Genomic DNA, 12,508 nt, shown 5'->3' on the forward strand with positions numbered 1-12,508 from the left:
TTTGATCATCCACTGTATCTCTTCTGTAAAACCAGCAGGAGGCCTACTAAAATGAAGAAGAGCTAGCACCTTCTGCCACACTTGACTAGAAACAGAACATTTAAGGAAAAGGTGATCTACAGTTTCCTCAGTTGAACCACACATCAGACAAGAGTTAACATGAACCATTTTCCACTGCAGCAACCTGTCAAGAGTGGGCATTCTATTCCACAAAGCCAGCCAAAGCACAAATAAACTCTTAGGTGTAGCTTTGTTATTGCACACAATTATTCTCCAGGCAACCTTGTTATGAACACCATTCAGTCTCTGATACATGAGCTTAATGGAGAAAGCTCCATTCTTGACAACTGCCTGCCATCCCCCAACCGACTCAATAAGGTGCCAACAGCCAAAGATTTTCTTAAGGGACCAAGACATGGTACTTGGACATTTGAAATCAGCAACTTCCCTTCCTTTCATATAATAGCTATCCACCCACCTCACCCATAGTTTGTCTTTTTTATTGGTGATGGCCCACAGCAACTTGCACACTGCTGCTTTATTCAACAATTCCATATTCTTAATGTTCCAACCACCAGCACACCTAGGGAGACACATATTATGCCAAGAAACAAGAGCTTTCTTGGAGGGTGAGATATCACCAGTCCAAAGGAAGATTCTGCAGTAAACCTGAATCTCTTTGATCACCCTTTTAGGCAACACAAACAACTGACACCAATAAGATTGCAAACTAAGCAAAATAGTCTTCACTAACTGCAGCCTGCCAGCATAAGAAAGGTATCTAGATGTCCAGGATTTAGCTCTAGCAAGCACCCTTTCAACAAGAGGCTTACATTGAGCATATGACAGCTTCTGTGTAGCCAAGGGCAACCCCAAGTATCTAAAAGGGAAACCACCAGCAGGAATACCCAGAGCATTAAGAATTTGCATATGAACTTCACTAGCAACACCCCCCATATAAATGTTGCTCTTATCTAAATTGGCCTCAAGACCAGAAGCTTTAGAAAAGAGTTGGAATTTTTGAAACATCATGGTTGCTGAAATTGTATCACCTCTGCAGAATAACAGAAGATCATCTGCAAACATCAGATGAGTTACATTTAGCCTCTCACACTTGGGATGGAAATTAAAATCTGGATCAAGCTTTAACTGTTACATATGTCTAGTCAGATATTCCATTCCAAGGGCAAATAAGAAAGGAGATAGAGGATCACCCTGTCTTAAGCCCTTTTTAGCAAGAAAAGGAGCACAAGGCTTGCCATTAAGTAGAACACTATAAGAGACAGAAGAGAGGCAAGCAAAGATCCAATCAAGGAACAAGGTAGGGAATCCCATTTCTGCCATAACACTTCTTAAAAAACTCCATTCAATGGAGTCATAAGCCTTCTTCAAGTCAACTTTAATCATGCATCTAGGAGAAAGGGATTTCCTAGTGTAACCTTTAATTAGCTCTGTAGCAAACAAAATATTATTAGTAATATGCCTTCCAGGGATAAACCTAGCCTGGCACTCATGGACCACACTACCAACCACTTTCTGAAGTCTGGCAGTTAAGAGCTTTGAAATAATCTTATACAGTACAGTGCAACAGGCAATAGGCCTAAAATCCTTGACCTTGGAGGGGTTAGGAATCTTAGGAACAAGAGTAATTGCTGTGCAGTTTACCTGTTTAAGCAAATTCTTCTGATTAAAAAACTCCTGAATAGCATGATAGATATCATGCTTTACCACTGACCAAGTTGACTTGAAAAATACAGAATTTAGCCCATCAATGCCAGGTGCCTTACTATCATCAATGCTGTGTAGGGCTAAATCAATTTCCTGAGTAGTGACTGGTTTGCAAAGGAAAGCTCTCTCTTCATAGCTAAGAACAGAACCACTTCTCATGACTGGTACATCAATCACTGGAAGTTGATCAGCACAAGAGCCAAGGAGCTCAGAGTAGAACCTAAGAACTTCATTCTGAATATCACTGGGTTTTACCAGTTTATTATCATTAACATCATACAGAACTGAAATTCTATTAATCCTGTACCTTTCTTTCACTGCTGCAAAAAAGAATTTGTTGTTGGAATCACCATTGTGCAACCACTGTAACCTTGCCTTCTGCTTCAGAGCTGTTTCTTCAATTGCTAACCATTTTCGAAGCTTAATAGAACAAGTCTGTTCCATAATCAAGAGAGGACCATCAGATGGTGACAACTTGAGCTGATCTTGTATACCAGAAAGCTCCAGTCTACTTTGTTCAATCTTCTCCTGTATACCCTTAAACTCCTTACAATGAAGGAGCTTAAGCTTGTGTCTAATCAGTTTGAGTCTATGCCAAACTGAGAACATGGCATTACCAGGGGGTTTCCTTCCAACACTGATCCACTATACCCATGAAATCTGGATGATCAACTAAGTAGTTGAAAAATTTAAAAGGCCTGCCACCCTTGTTATCATCAGCAAGACAATTAATGAGAACAGGACAATGATCAGAAATACCAGCATTCAAATATTCAGTGCAAACCATGTTCTTTTTATCCATCCACTCCACATTTCCAAGACATCTATCTATTCTACTTGCTGTCTTAGTGCCATCTCCACCTTTGTGCCAAGAGAAAACATGACCAGTGCTCCTTAGTTCAGTGAGAGCATACTTATCCACAAAATCCCCAAAATCCTTAATCTCAGCCAAAGTGACAGCTATCCCGTTAATTCTATCCTGAACTGCTAGGATAGTGTTAAAATCACCAGATAACAACCAAGGCCAACTACCAACTTTAGAGTTTACATTCCCCAATTCCCTCCAAAGAGCTCTCCTAGTATCTATGGTGTGAAGCCCATAGATTGCAGTAAAAAAGAACTCAAAGTCCCCATGAATATTATAAACTGAACAATGAATGAATTGCTCATCCACTTGCTCAATGGTAAGAGATACAGAGTCAGGATTCCACCCTAGCCAAATTCTTCCTTTGTCACTACAGTTGTAATTGTTAGCCCAACACCACTTCCTACCAAACTTATTCATTATTACTTGAGACTTCCTACTGTTAACCCTATTTTCCAGAATTGCCATAACTTTAATATTGTAAACATGAAGGAGTTTTTTTACCTCAGTGACTTTAGAGGGGTCATTGAGCAGGCACTACACCAGAAGGAGGTATACCAGAAGCATTAGATCCTCCCAATCCAGAATTCCTTCCTGCAACTTTTTCCTCCAATCTCCTAGATAGATCCTGAACCCTTGCATCCACATTCGCATTCGCAGATCTCATCCCAACTCCTTCAGTATTTGAGGATTGCTGCACCAGCAAACCCTCATTGTCATTTCTCTGAGTTTGGGGGATAGAGAGACCCAACACTCTATGATATTCGTCAATAGTGTTGTGAAGCTCCACTGAGATGGGGGCTGCACTATGATGGACTAATGGAGACTGAATCATCACCATTGACGGTTCCTGTAAGTTTGGAGTTGCCAACAAACCCTGAGCCTGAGATCTTGAATTCCCCTCTTTTATGCTATTAGAAGTACTACTAGTATTATTATCGTGCTTGGGAGTGTTTCCGCCACCAGCTGCCGGCGAAGTCGCCGCCGTTTTCTTCTTCCTGCCCATCAATGGAGGTGCCGTACGAAAGAAGCAACCCTAAACGTACGACATGGCCATGAGAGAGAAAGTTTTTTCCGAACGCAAAAGTTTGTTTTAAATTCATTATTGGTTATTTTTTTATGGTGTGAATATTACATTAGATATTAATTGGTATTGGCGTTTATGGATGGTCGTGACACACCATCGATAACATCCTGGCTCCGCCACTGTTCGGCGAGTTGGTTGGGCTAAGAAGAGAGGAAGAAGAAATGAGTTTTGATATTTAAAAAAAAAATTAACTTTTCATTTTTTATAAAATGATTTAAGGAAATTTTGGTATTTACTACCTTTAAAATACACCACTTTTGTATTTACTACCTTATGAAATTTTTATTTTAAATTACTACCTTAAACTTCCAATTTTTATTTATTTACTACCACTTTATAGTTTTCTCATTTTAAAATTAAGATATCTCTTTCATTTCTTAATCGTTTAAAGTGATTCAAAGTTCATTATTTTCCTTTTTCTATAGGGAATTCATTGAGAACGTCATTTCAAAAAAAAATTATTTCATAATTCATAAGTAGTTTAATATTTTACAAATAATATTAATTTATTTTACCTTTTACAAAATGTTAAATGAAAGATCCCTATGGAATCCTTACACATAAATAAGAAGAATGGGTTTTGAATCACTTAAAATGATTAAGAAACGAAAGAGATATCTCAATTTTAAAATGAGAAAACTGTAAAATGGTAGTGAATACAAAAAAAATGAAACTTTAAGGTAGTAATTTAAAATAAAATTTTCATAAGGTAGTAAATACAAAAGTGGTGTATTTTGAAGGTAGTAAATACCAAAAAATCCATGATTTAATTAAGTACAAATTGTTTTTTACCACCTAAAAGAATCAAAAAATTATTTTTTACCACCTAAAAAACTAAAACTTGTATTTTACCACCTAAAAAGAATTTTAAACTTGTTTTTTACCACCTAAAAATGGAAATAACAGATGAAACCGCTATGTGGAGGGTCACAATAAAGGTAATGTATGTAATATTTTCTCTTTTTCCACGATTTCATGTATTTAACTCTTCTCTTCTCGTACTTCATTCTTTTTATGAATTCACATGATTTTTCTCTCATTAATTCACAAAATTAACAAAAATCAATGCAAATGAAGAGAGGAGGGTGAAAGATTTAAAGAAGATCACAGAGGGAGTGTATAAACTTGGAGGGAAATTGAATTAGTAAGCCCCACATAACAATTTTATCTTTTTTCCGTTTCATGTGGTAAAAAACAAATTTTAATTTTTTTAGGTGGTAAAATACAAGTTTTAGTTTTGGTTAAATAGTTTTTTACCACCGAAAAAAATTGACAAATTATTTTTTACCACTTAAAAAAATAAACATTGTTTTTTACCACCTAAAAATAAAAATAAAAATTGTCTCTTATCACCTCTTAACTACAAAATGGATGAAAACATTATGTGAATTAATGGGAAGTAAGGGAACATGGTAGCTTGTATGCATGAAACTCGTGGGAGAAGAGAAGGAAACAAAAGATATAGTCGGTGAAATGGATCTGTATAATGTTTCCTTGCATTTTTTCGGTTTAGAGGTGGTAAAAAAACAATTTTTATTTCATTTTTAGGTAGTAAAAGACAACTTTTATTTTTTAAGGTTGTAAAAAATAATTTAACCTTTAGTTATTGGTGGTAAATTTTATTTTTTCGTTTTTTAGGTGGTAAAAAGTAATTTATCGTGTAATTAATTTTGGAATAAAAAATAAAGATAAAATAAACTATATATGATGATGAACAGAATTTTCACCGAGTAAAGAGAAGGTTAGAGTATGGCTAGCAATCAGTTGTTGCGTGGTGTGAGGAGTGAGAAAACAACAAAATATTATAAATAATAAATTTTGAGCTGAAATAGTGAGAGGGAGCTTGGTGACCAGGTCATCCCCACGACCCAATTAAATTTCATGGCATACTCTCTCAGTATGACACGTGGAAAGGAAGTGGGAATATAAAGCCAAAATTTTGATACATTCTGATATTTACTTTTGTTTTAGTGAATTAAAAAAGGTATTATTTGGTCATTTTCAAACCAAAACCAACATATCATCAAACCTAATCCAACGGCCAATATTTATGCAAATTATTAACGTTGCAATTATTTCCAACGGCAATATCTCAAAAACTACAAAGTAAGAAATTACAAAATTTATACCAACGGCTTTATTTTTTCTTCCTCTATAAAGTGAGACCAATATTGAGTTATTTTTATAAATTTTTTTTTACCCAAATCTTCCAATCTTTATAATTAAGTCTATTCCAATTCAAATAAGCAAAAAAAGTTGAAGATGAATCTAGTAGGAAAAAAATCCCCCAATCCAAAAATTCTTCACAAGTCCCAAATAATCCAAATTTTACACCTAGTTTGTCATGTTATCCAATTGATCTAAACTCTCAAGAGGTCTCAAACTCACAAAATTTTCCACAGTTTCCAAATTATGGATCACTATATCTCAATTTCTCCAATCCGAGCTCTTTCTCACCAATTGCTCCAAGATCACAACAAGAATTTTCAACTTATGGGAATTATCAAATTTCACAACATCAAGCAACATTTCCCATAACCACAGGAATATTACAGAACGATCTAAAGAGTCACAACATTTTCACATGTGACAAGGTGAAAATTAACATTCTTCCGAATTTCAATAATTCATACAGAGAAACCGCGATATCGGAAGACGACAATGACGACGATGATGATGATGATGATGATGATGATGATGATGATGATGATGAAGGAGGAGCCAATTCATCGTCCAGAAGATTTTGGTCGCATTCTGAAGACGAGGGCCTTGTGAACGCTTAGCTTGAGGTTGGTTGTAATAAGAAAACTAACACCAAAAGGGGGATGTATTTTGTGGTAAAATAGATAAAATGTTTGATAATGTTAGATTATATAAATAAAATTTATATAATAAAGGTGTTGAAGGGGTTACAAAGAGTGATTTGTTGAAGGTAAGAAATTTAGAGCAACTTAGAAGTTGATGGAAAAGGGTAGCAACTCCATGCACCAAATTTTCTAGAGCATATGCAAGTGCGGTACAAAGGAGGGCAAGTGGTGAATGTGATGATGATGAAATGAAGCTAGCACATAAACTATATAGGGAAGACAATACAAAAAAAATACCTCTAAGGTTTTCATGACAAGCATGCTTGGGATATTTTGAAAAATGCTTCAGGATGGGAGCTGGTGAATGTGATGATGATGAAATGAAGCTAGCACATAAAATATATAAGGGCTGACAATACAAAAAAAATACCTCTAAGGTTTTCATGACAAGCATGCTTGGGATATTTTGAAAAATGCTTCAAGGTGGGAGCCAGTTGAAAATATTGTCGATACATGTAAGAAAAATACATCAAACCAAGGAAACAACTTAAAGAGACAACGGATCAATGAAGCTGGTAACTACTCGTCTTCAACAAACCCAGATACACCAAACAGTGGTGATATTTGGTGTTTTGGGTTCCCCTTAAGTGACGGATCTAGCAAAAATAAAGGTAAGAACAAAGTGATGAATGTGCCTTCAGAGTCATTTCAACAACGGTTGGATGTTGTGCAAAACATGAACATTAAAAGACAATCTGAAACTAAGATGGAAAGAGAAAAATCGAAATATGAAAGAGAAAGAGAGGTTGAAAAGGCTCAATTGGAAAGAGAGAGAGAAGCACGAAAGCAACCAAAATTCAATATGGAGTTATTCAAGATACTTGAAGCCAAACCGTACTTGTCGGAAGAAGATCAAGAACGCCGTAACAATTTAGTGAGAATATTATTCCCATGAAATTAGTGTAATATTTACTTAAGGCTTAAGTTATTTATTCTTAACGTTTTAATGGTAGTTAGTTATTTATGTTTAATATTCTAATGTTATTCTCTAAATCCTGATGTTTAAATTAAATTATTATTAGTATTTGTTTTGAAATTCATAACATTCCAATAATGTAATTGTTTTTTGTTTGAAAAATTATTTCATAGCTCCATTATTGTTCCTGATAAAATTACTCCATTATTCTGAGTGACAAGACTTATCACTATGACTTATTGCTATGACAATGTTGGGTAATAATGACATTGATGAAGTGAAGTATCACTACACCTTCATTACATGACCCATATGAAGTGAAGTATCATTGCTACCATTTATCACATCAATCAATTTTGCAAGTAAATTGTTGTATTCATAATTCTCATTGTTGAATTAGATACCTTCAATATTGTTCTATAAATTGAGTGAAAACATTTCAGTTTCACTCCACTCATCCTTAGTATCTTTTTATATCTTCAATCTCCTACGTAGTATCCTTTAATTTGAATCTAAAATTTTTCACTTCAATTGGCTTGCTTGAAGTGAAAGATGTCCTCAAACTAAAGTACCAATTCTTCAAATTCTTCTTCCACCTCTTCCAATAATTCTGATAATAGTAACCAACAATCTATTAATGATCATAACCGACGCTATGAAAGACGCAGACAAGCGAATCGTGTAGTTGATCGGATGATGGATGAGTTCATGGTGGCGAATAATTCATTTGAATTTTTTCAAATGGCTAATCAAGTTCCAAGAGAACCAAGGGTCCTTGTCCAGAGGAATCGTGGTGATGAAAATGACCATTTGTGAAATGACTACTTAGCTGACCAACCGGTATTCCCCCCATCTTTATTTCGTCGGATATTTCGCATGAAAAAACATGTGTTTCTCCGTATAACGTAAACTTTGGAAGAACACCATGAGTTCTTTCAACAACGTCCTGATGCTACCGGTAGACCCTGTGCATCATCATTGCAAAAATGCACTGCGGTTATGAGGTTGCTAGCGTATGGTACCGCTGCTGATAGTGTTGAAGACTACTTACGGATCAGCGCATCTCTTGCGCAAGATTCCTTACAACATTTTGTTGAAGGGATTGTGTCTTACTTTAGTGATGAATATCACAGAAGGCCAACGGAAGCGGATATAGCAAGACTTTTACAAATTGGAGAAGCAAGAGGATTTCCAGGCATGATGGGTTCCATTGATTGTATGCATTGACGATGGAAAAATTATCCTCTTAGATTGAAAGGGTTGTTCTCTGGAAGAGCTAATAAGCCAACATTGATTTTAGAAGATGTAGCATCGCAAGACGTTTGGATCTAACATGCTTTCTTTGGAACTCCAGGTAAGTGTAATGATATCAATTTTCTTGATAGATCTCCATTATTTACAGATTTTTTGAAGGTCGTGCACCACCTATTAACTATGTCGTGAATGGCCACCAATATAGTATGGGATATTATCTCATTGATGGTATATACCCAAATGGGAAGCATTCATTCCCACAATATCCCTCCCCCAAAATGAAAAGAAAGGCCTTTTTGCCAAATTACAAGAAAATCGACGAAAGGATGTGGAACGTGCATTTGGGGTACTTCAAGCTCGTTTTGCAATAATTCGTCAACCTGCTCTAGCTCGTAATACATCAATGCTTGGAAAAATTTTGATAGCTTGTGTTCTTATACATAACATGATTGTTAAGGATGAATGAGATACATACTTAAATTATAAGGACCCAAGTGAGTATGACCAAGCCATGGAACAACCTTCATCCTCGAATAGAAGAAATAATGGAGAACCATTTTAATTTCACAACGGTGCTGAGAAGATAGCAAATTTGGATACTTACATGTCTAATAGAGTTCGAGTTCGTGACGAAGTTATGCATAGATCCTCAAGTCAGTTCTGGTAGAACATTTGTGGCTCAAATATGGGGGTAATAATGAAGGAATTATGTCCTTAGACATTTCCGGCAATTACTAAATATAAATAGGAATTAATTATGAAGATAATAAATTAATTATTTTAGTAATCATATTTGCTTGCTAGAGAATAAATGTGATTAGTAGGAAAATATTGATTGGACCTACAACTAAAATATATTAATCCTATAAGGTCACACATATAAGCACTAATTGGAATGGGCCCAAAAGGTCTTGTGGCAACCGGCCTTCTAAGAGAAATAAGGTTGGGCTTTGTGTTAACTTAAAAGCCCTAAACATTATAATAGTTATAATGTCAGGGATTCAGGAACTACGTTGATTGAATATCTGACACAAAAAACAAACACAAAAACCCTAACTGTCATTCTCTAAACGCCGTACATCCCAAACAAAGCAAGAGACAGATTGTGATCGTTCTCTTCCGTACTAGCATACGTGGGATTCAATTCGTGCTTGTGGACTGAGTAGAGGAGCAACAAGTGGGGCTCTAAGATCTTCGAAGCTTGCATACGAACGGGAGAACACGCTTCAAAGGTGATTAATCTTTCGACTTAATCTGATCTATACTATTGTTATGCATGAGATCCTGTGATAGATGTTAGGAAATTGTTTCCTGAAATTCCGCTTTATGCATCTATATGTTCCTACAGTGGTATCAGTTTTAGCCTCTTGCATAATATTTTATGATCATGATTGTATGCAACATTATTATTTTTGATTCAATTAAGGGAAGATTTATTTATGGCTTGAATTTGCAAAATTAATATATGATATTAATTGATTGGAATCATTAAATCGTGATTTAATTAATTTTTGCTCAAAATAAATTTATAAAATTCCGAAATTTTTATCACAGGGTCGAAATTAACAGTTAATATCACATAAAAATTTTCGGATTATCACACCTAATTAAAATTTGTTAATCATTAAACAAAAGTTGGATAAAGATTAATTAAATTTGGGTAATTGTTGCACAAATTTACAAATAAAACAACCCACCATGGCTGGGTGGCCCCACCTGCAACGGTGAAGCCACGATGGAGGGCTATTAAGGTGGCAGAAGGGGCGGCGTTCCCGGAGTCAGGGGTGGTGTGGCAGTCGCAGCACAGGAGGCTGCTGTCTCGCTGCAACCACCACCGCGACTGGCGCTGGTTGGCCTTGCTGCCGGCTTCGTCTGGTGGCTGGGTAGACCAGCGTGGCTGGGATTATTGGTGGCTGGCCGGCGGTCCTGGTGGCTGCTGGCCGGCGTGTGGGTTCGGTTTTCTGTGCTTCACGGCGAGGCAGGGGGTTGGTATGGGTGCCTGCTGCTTGTTCTCATTATTTTAAAAAAAAAAAAAAAAAAAAAAGGAAATTATCATACCTCTGTTTCACGTGCACTTAAAAGGAGAAACTGATTTCCTAAACAAGTCCAAATTGGAAGAGTTTATTTTAATTTAGTTTTTCTAAAGTTAAAATAATTTTATTTTGGTAATTTTGGAAAATAAGATTTTCTAAGTTGAGCATTATTAATAAGTTTCTATTAAATGCAAATTCTTGAATAATGAGATTATTGCCATATTTAAATAGTAATTGAATTAAAATAATAAGGTTTCTTAAATAATGTTAAACTTAAATGGTTTAAGTTTTTATAATTATTTTGAAAATGTTATTTACTTATTAATAGTTAATAAGTAAATAATTTGTGTCTAATATATTTTAATATTATATGCGTGTATGGAATATTATGATATTTTGTTACAGGCAAGTGACTAGTATGGCCCAAAATAGGATAGTAAATACGATCTGTGTGTCGTTTTGTATTCTTGTAAATTTTGAAATACGATCTGTGCATCGTTCTGTATTGTTGTAATTTAATTTAAAAGTTTAAATTGATTATAAAGTTCGTATTATGAGCTCGATGAAGTAAGAAGGTTCAATCAAAAATTCAAGGATGGAGATCCAAGAAAGATGAACAGGAACCCAAGAAGATTTGAGCTTATTTTTTAGGGGCCATACTAGGATCACATTTAATTTTTATGTATTTTATATTGCCTTAAAATGCTTATTGAGTTTATGTATGTGGTTATTTAAAGCGCTGTGTTCACTTTTAATTAACCAACATAGTAAACTTAGGTCCCAAAAATAATATTGAGTTTAAGTGTTTTTCCATACAACACTTATAAAGCCTTAGATCATGAGTAATAGGTTCTGCCAAAGCAGGGTGTTGCTTATAATTCCGGGGATAGTAGGGTAGGTTTTTTGAAACTTACATGTTAATATTTGGTTTAACTCAACAAAACTATCAAAAGACAAAGTTTTGGGTTTTGAAGCTAAGAGATAGGAAAATACAAAGAGTTGTTAACTTGTCTACCAAGAGTTATAATTAGTTATAATTAGTAAAATGTTTACTTACCTCGAATACTATAAATTAAAGTAGCAGGGCCAAAGTCCGTTTGATTGTAGTGGGAGGGGATCTTGGTTAATTCTTTATTCAATGGGGACTTCTAATTTTGAATAAAGGGTAGTAGTGAATTGAATTTGTTTAATTTCTACTTTTGATAAATATTATATTGAATCTTGCTTTACTTTTTATTGTAGTTATCATGTCTGGTGCAAACAACTCTACTTTTAACTTGCGCCCTCTAATTGAAAAAGAGAAACTGAATGCTACCAACTTCCTACAATGGCAAATGGCTGTGAGAATTGTTCTCAGAGCGGAAGGAAAAGAAAGTGTTCTTGACAATCCTCTCCCTGAACCCCTGCCAGAAAATGCTACTGCAGCTCAAAGGCGAGCTAGACAAACTCTAGAAGATAACTCCTTGCAAGTAACATGCTTGATGCTTGCTTGCATGGAACCAGAGTATCAAAAACGTTTTGATGGTCTGGATGCCTACAGCATAATCCAGCAACTGAAAACTTTGTTTCAGAAAAACGCTAGATTGGAGAGATTTGAAGCAAACTGCAAACTTCTGGATTCCAAGTTGGAAGAAGGGAAGCCCGTTGGTCCGCATGTGTTCGATTTGATTGGACATTTTCAGACCATGGAGAAATTGGGCTTCCCTTATCCTAAGGACCTGGCAACTGACATAATCATCAGATCCTTGCCTGAAGATT

Source organism: Spinacia oleracea, chromosome 2 (genome assembly GCF_020520425.1).
Source record: "Spinacia oleracea cultivar Varoflay chromosome 2, BTI_SOV_V1, whole genome shotgun sequence".
In the NCBI taxonomy this organism is placed as follows: domain Eukaryota; kingdom Viridiplantae; phylum Streptophyta; class Magnoliopsida; order Caryophyllales; family Amaranthaceae; genus Spinacia; species Spinacia oleracea.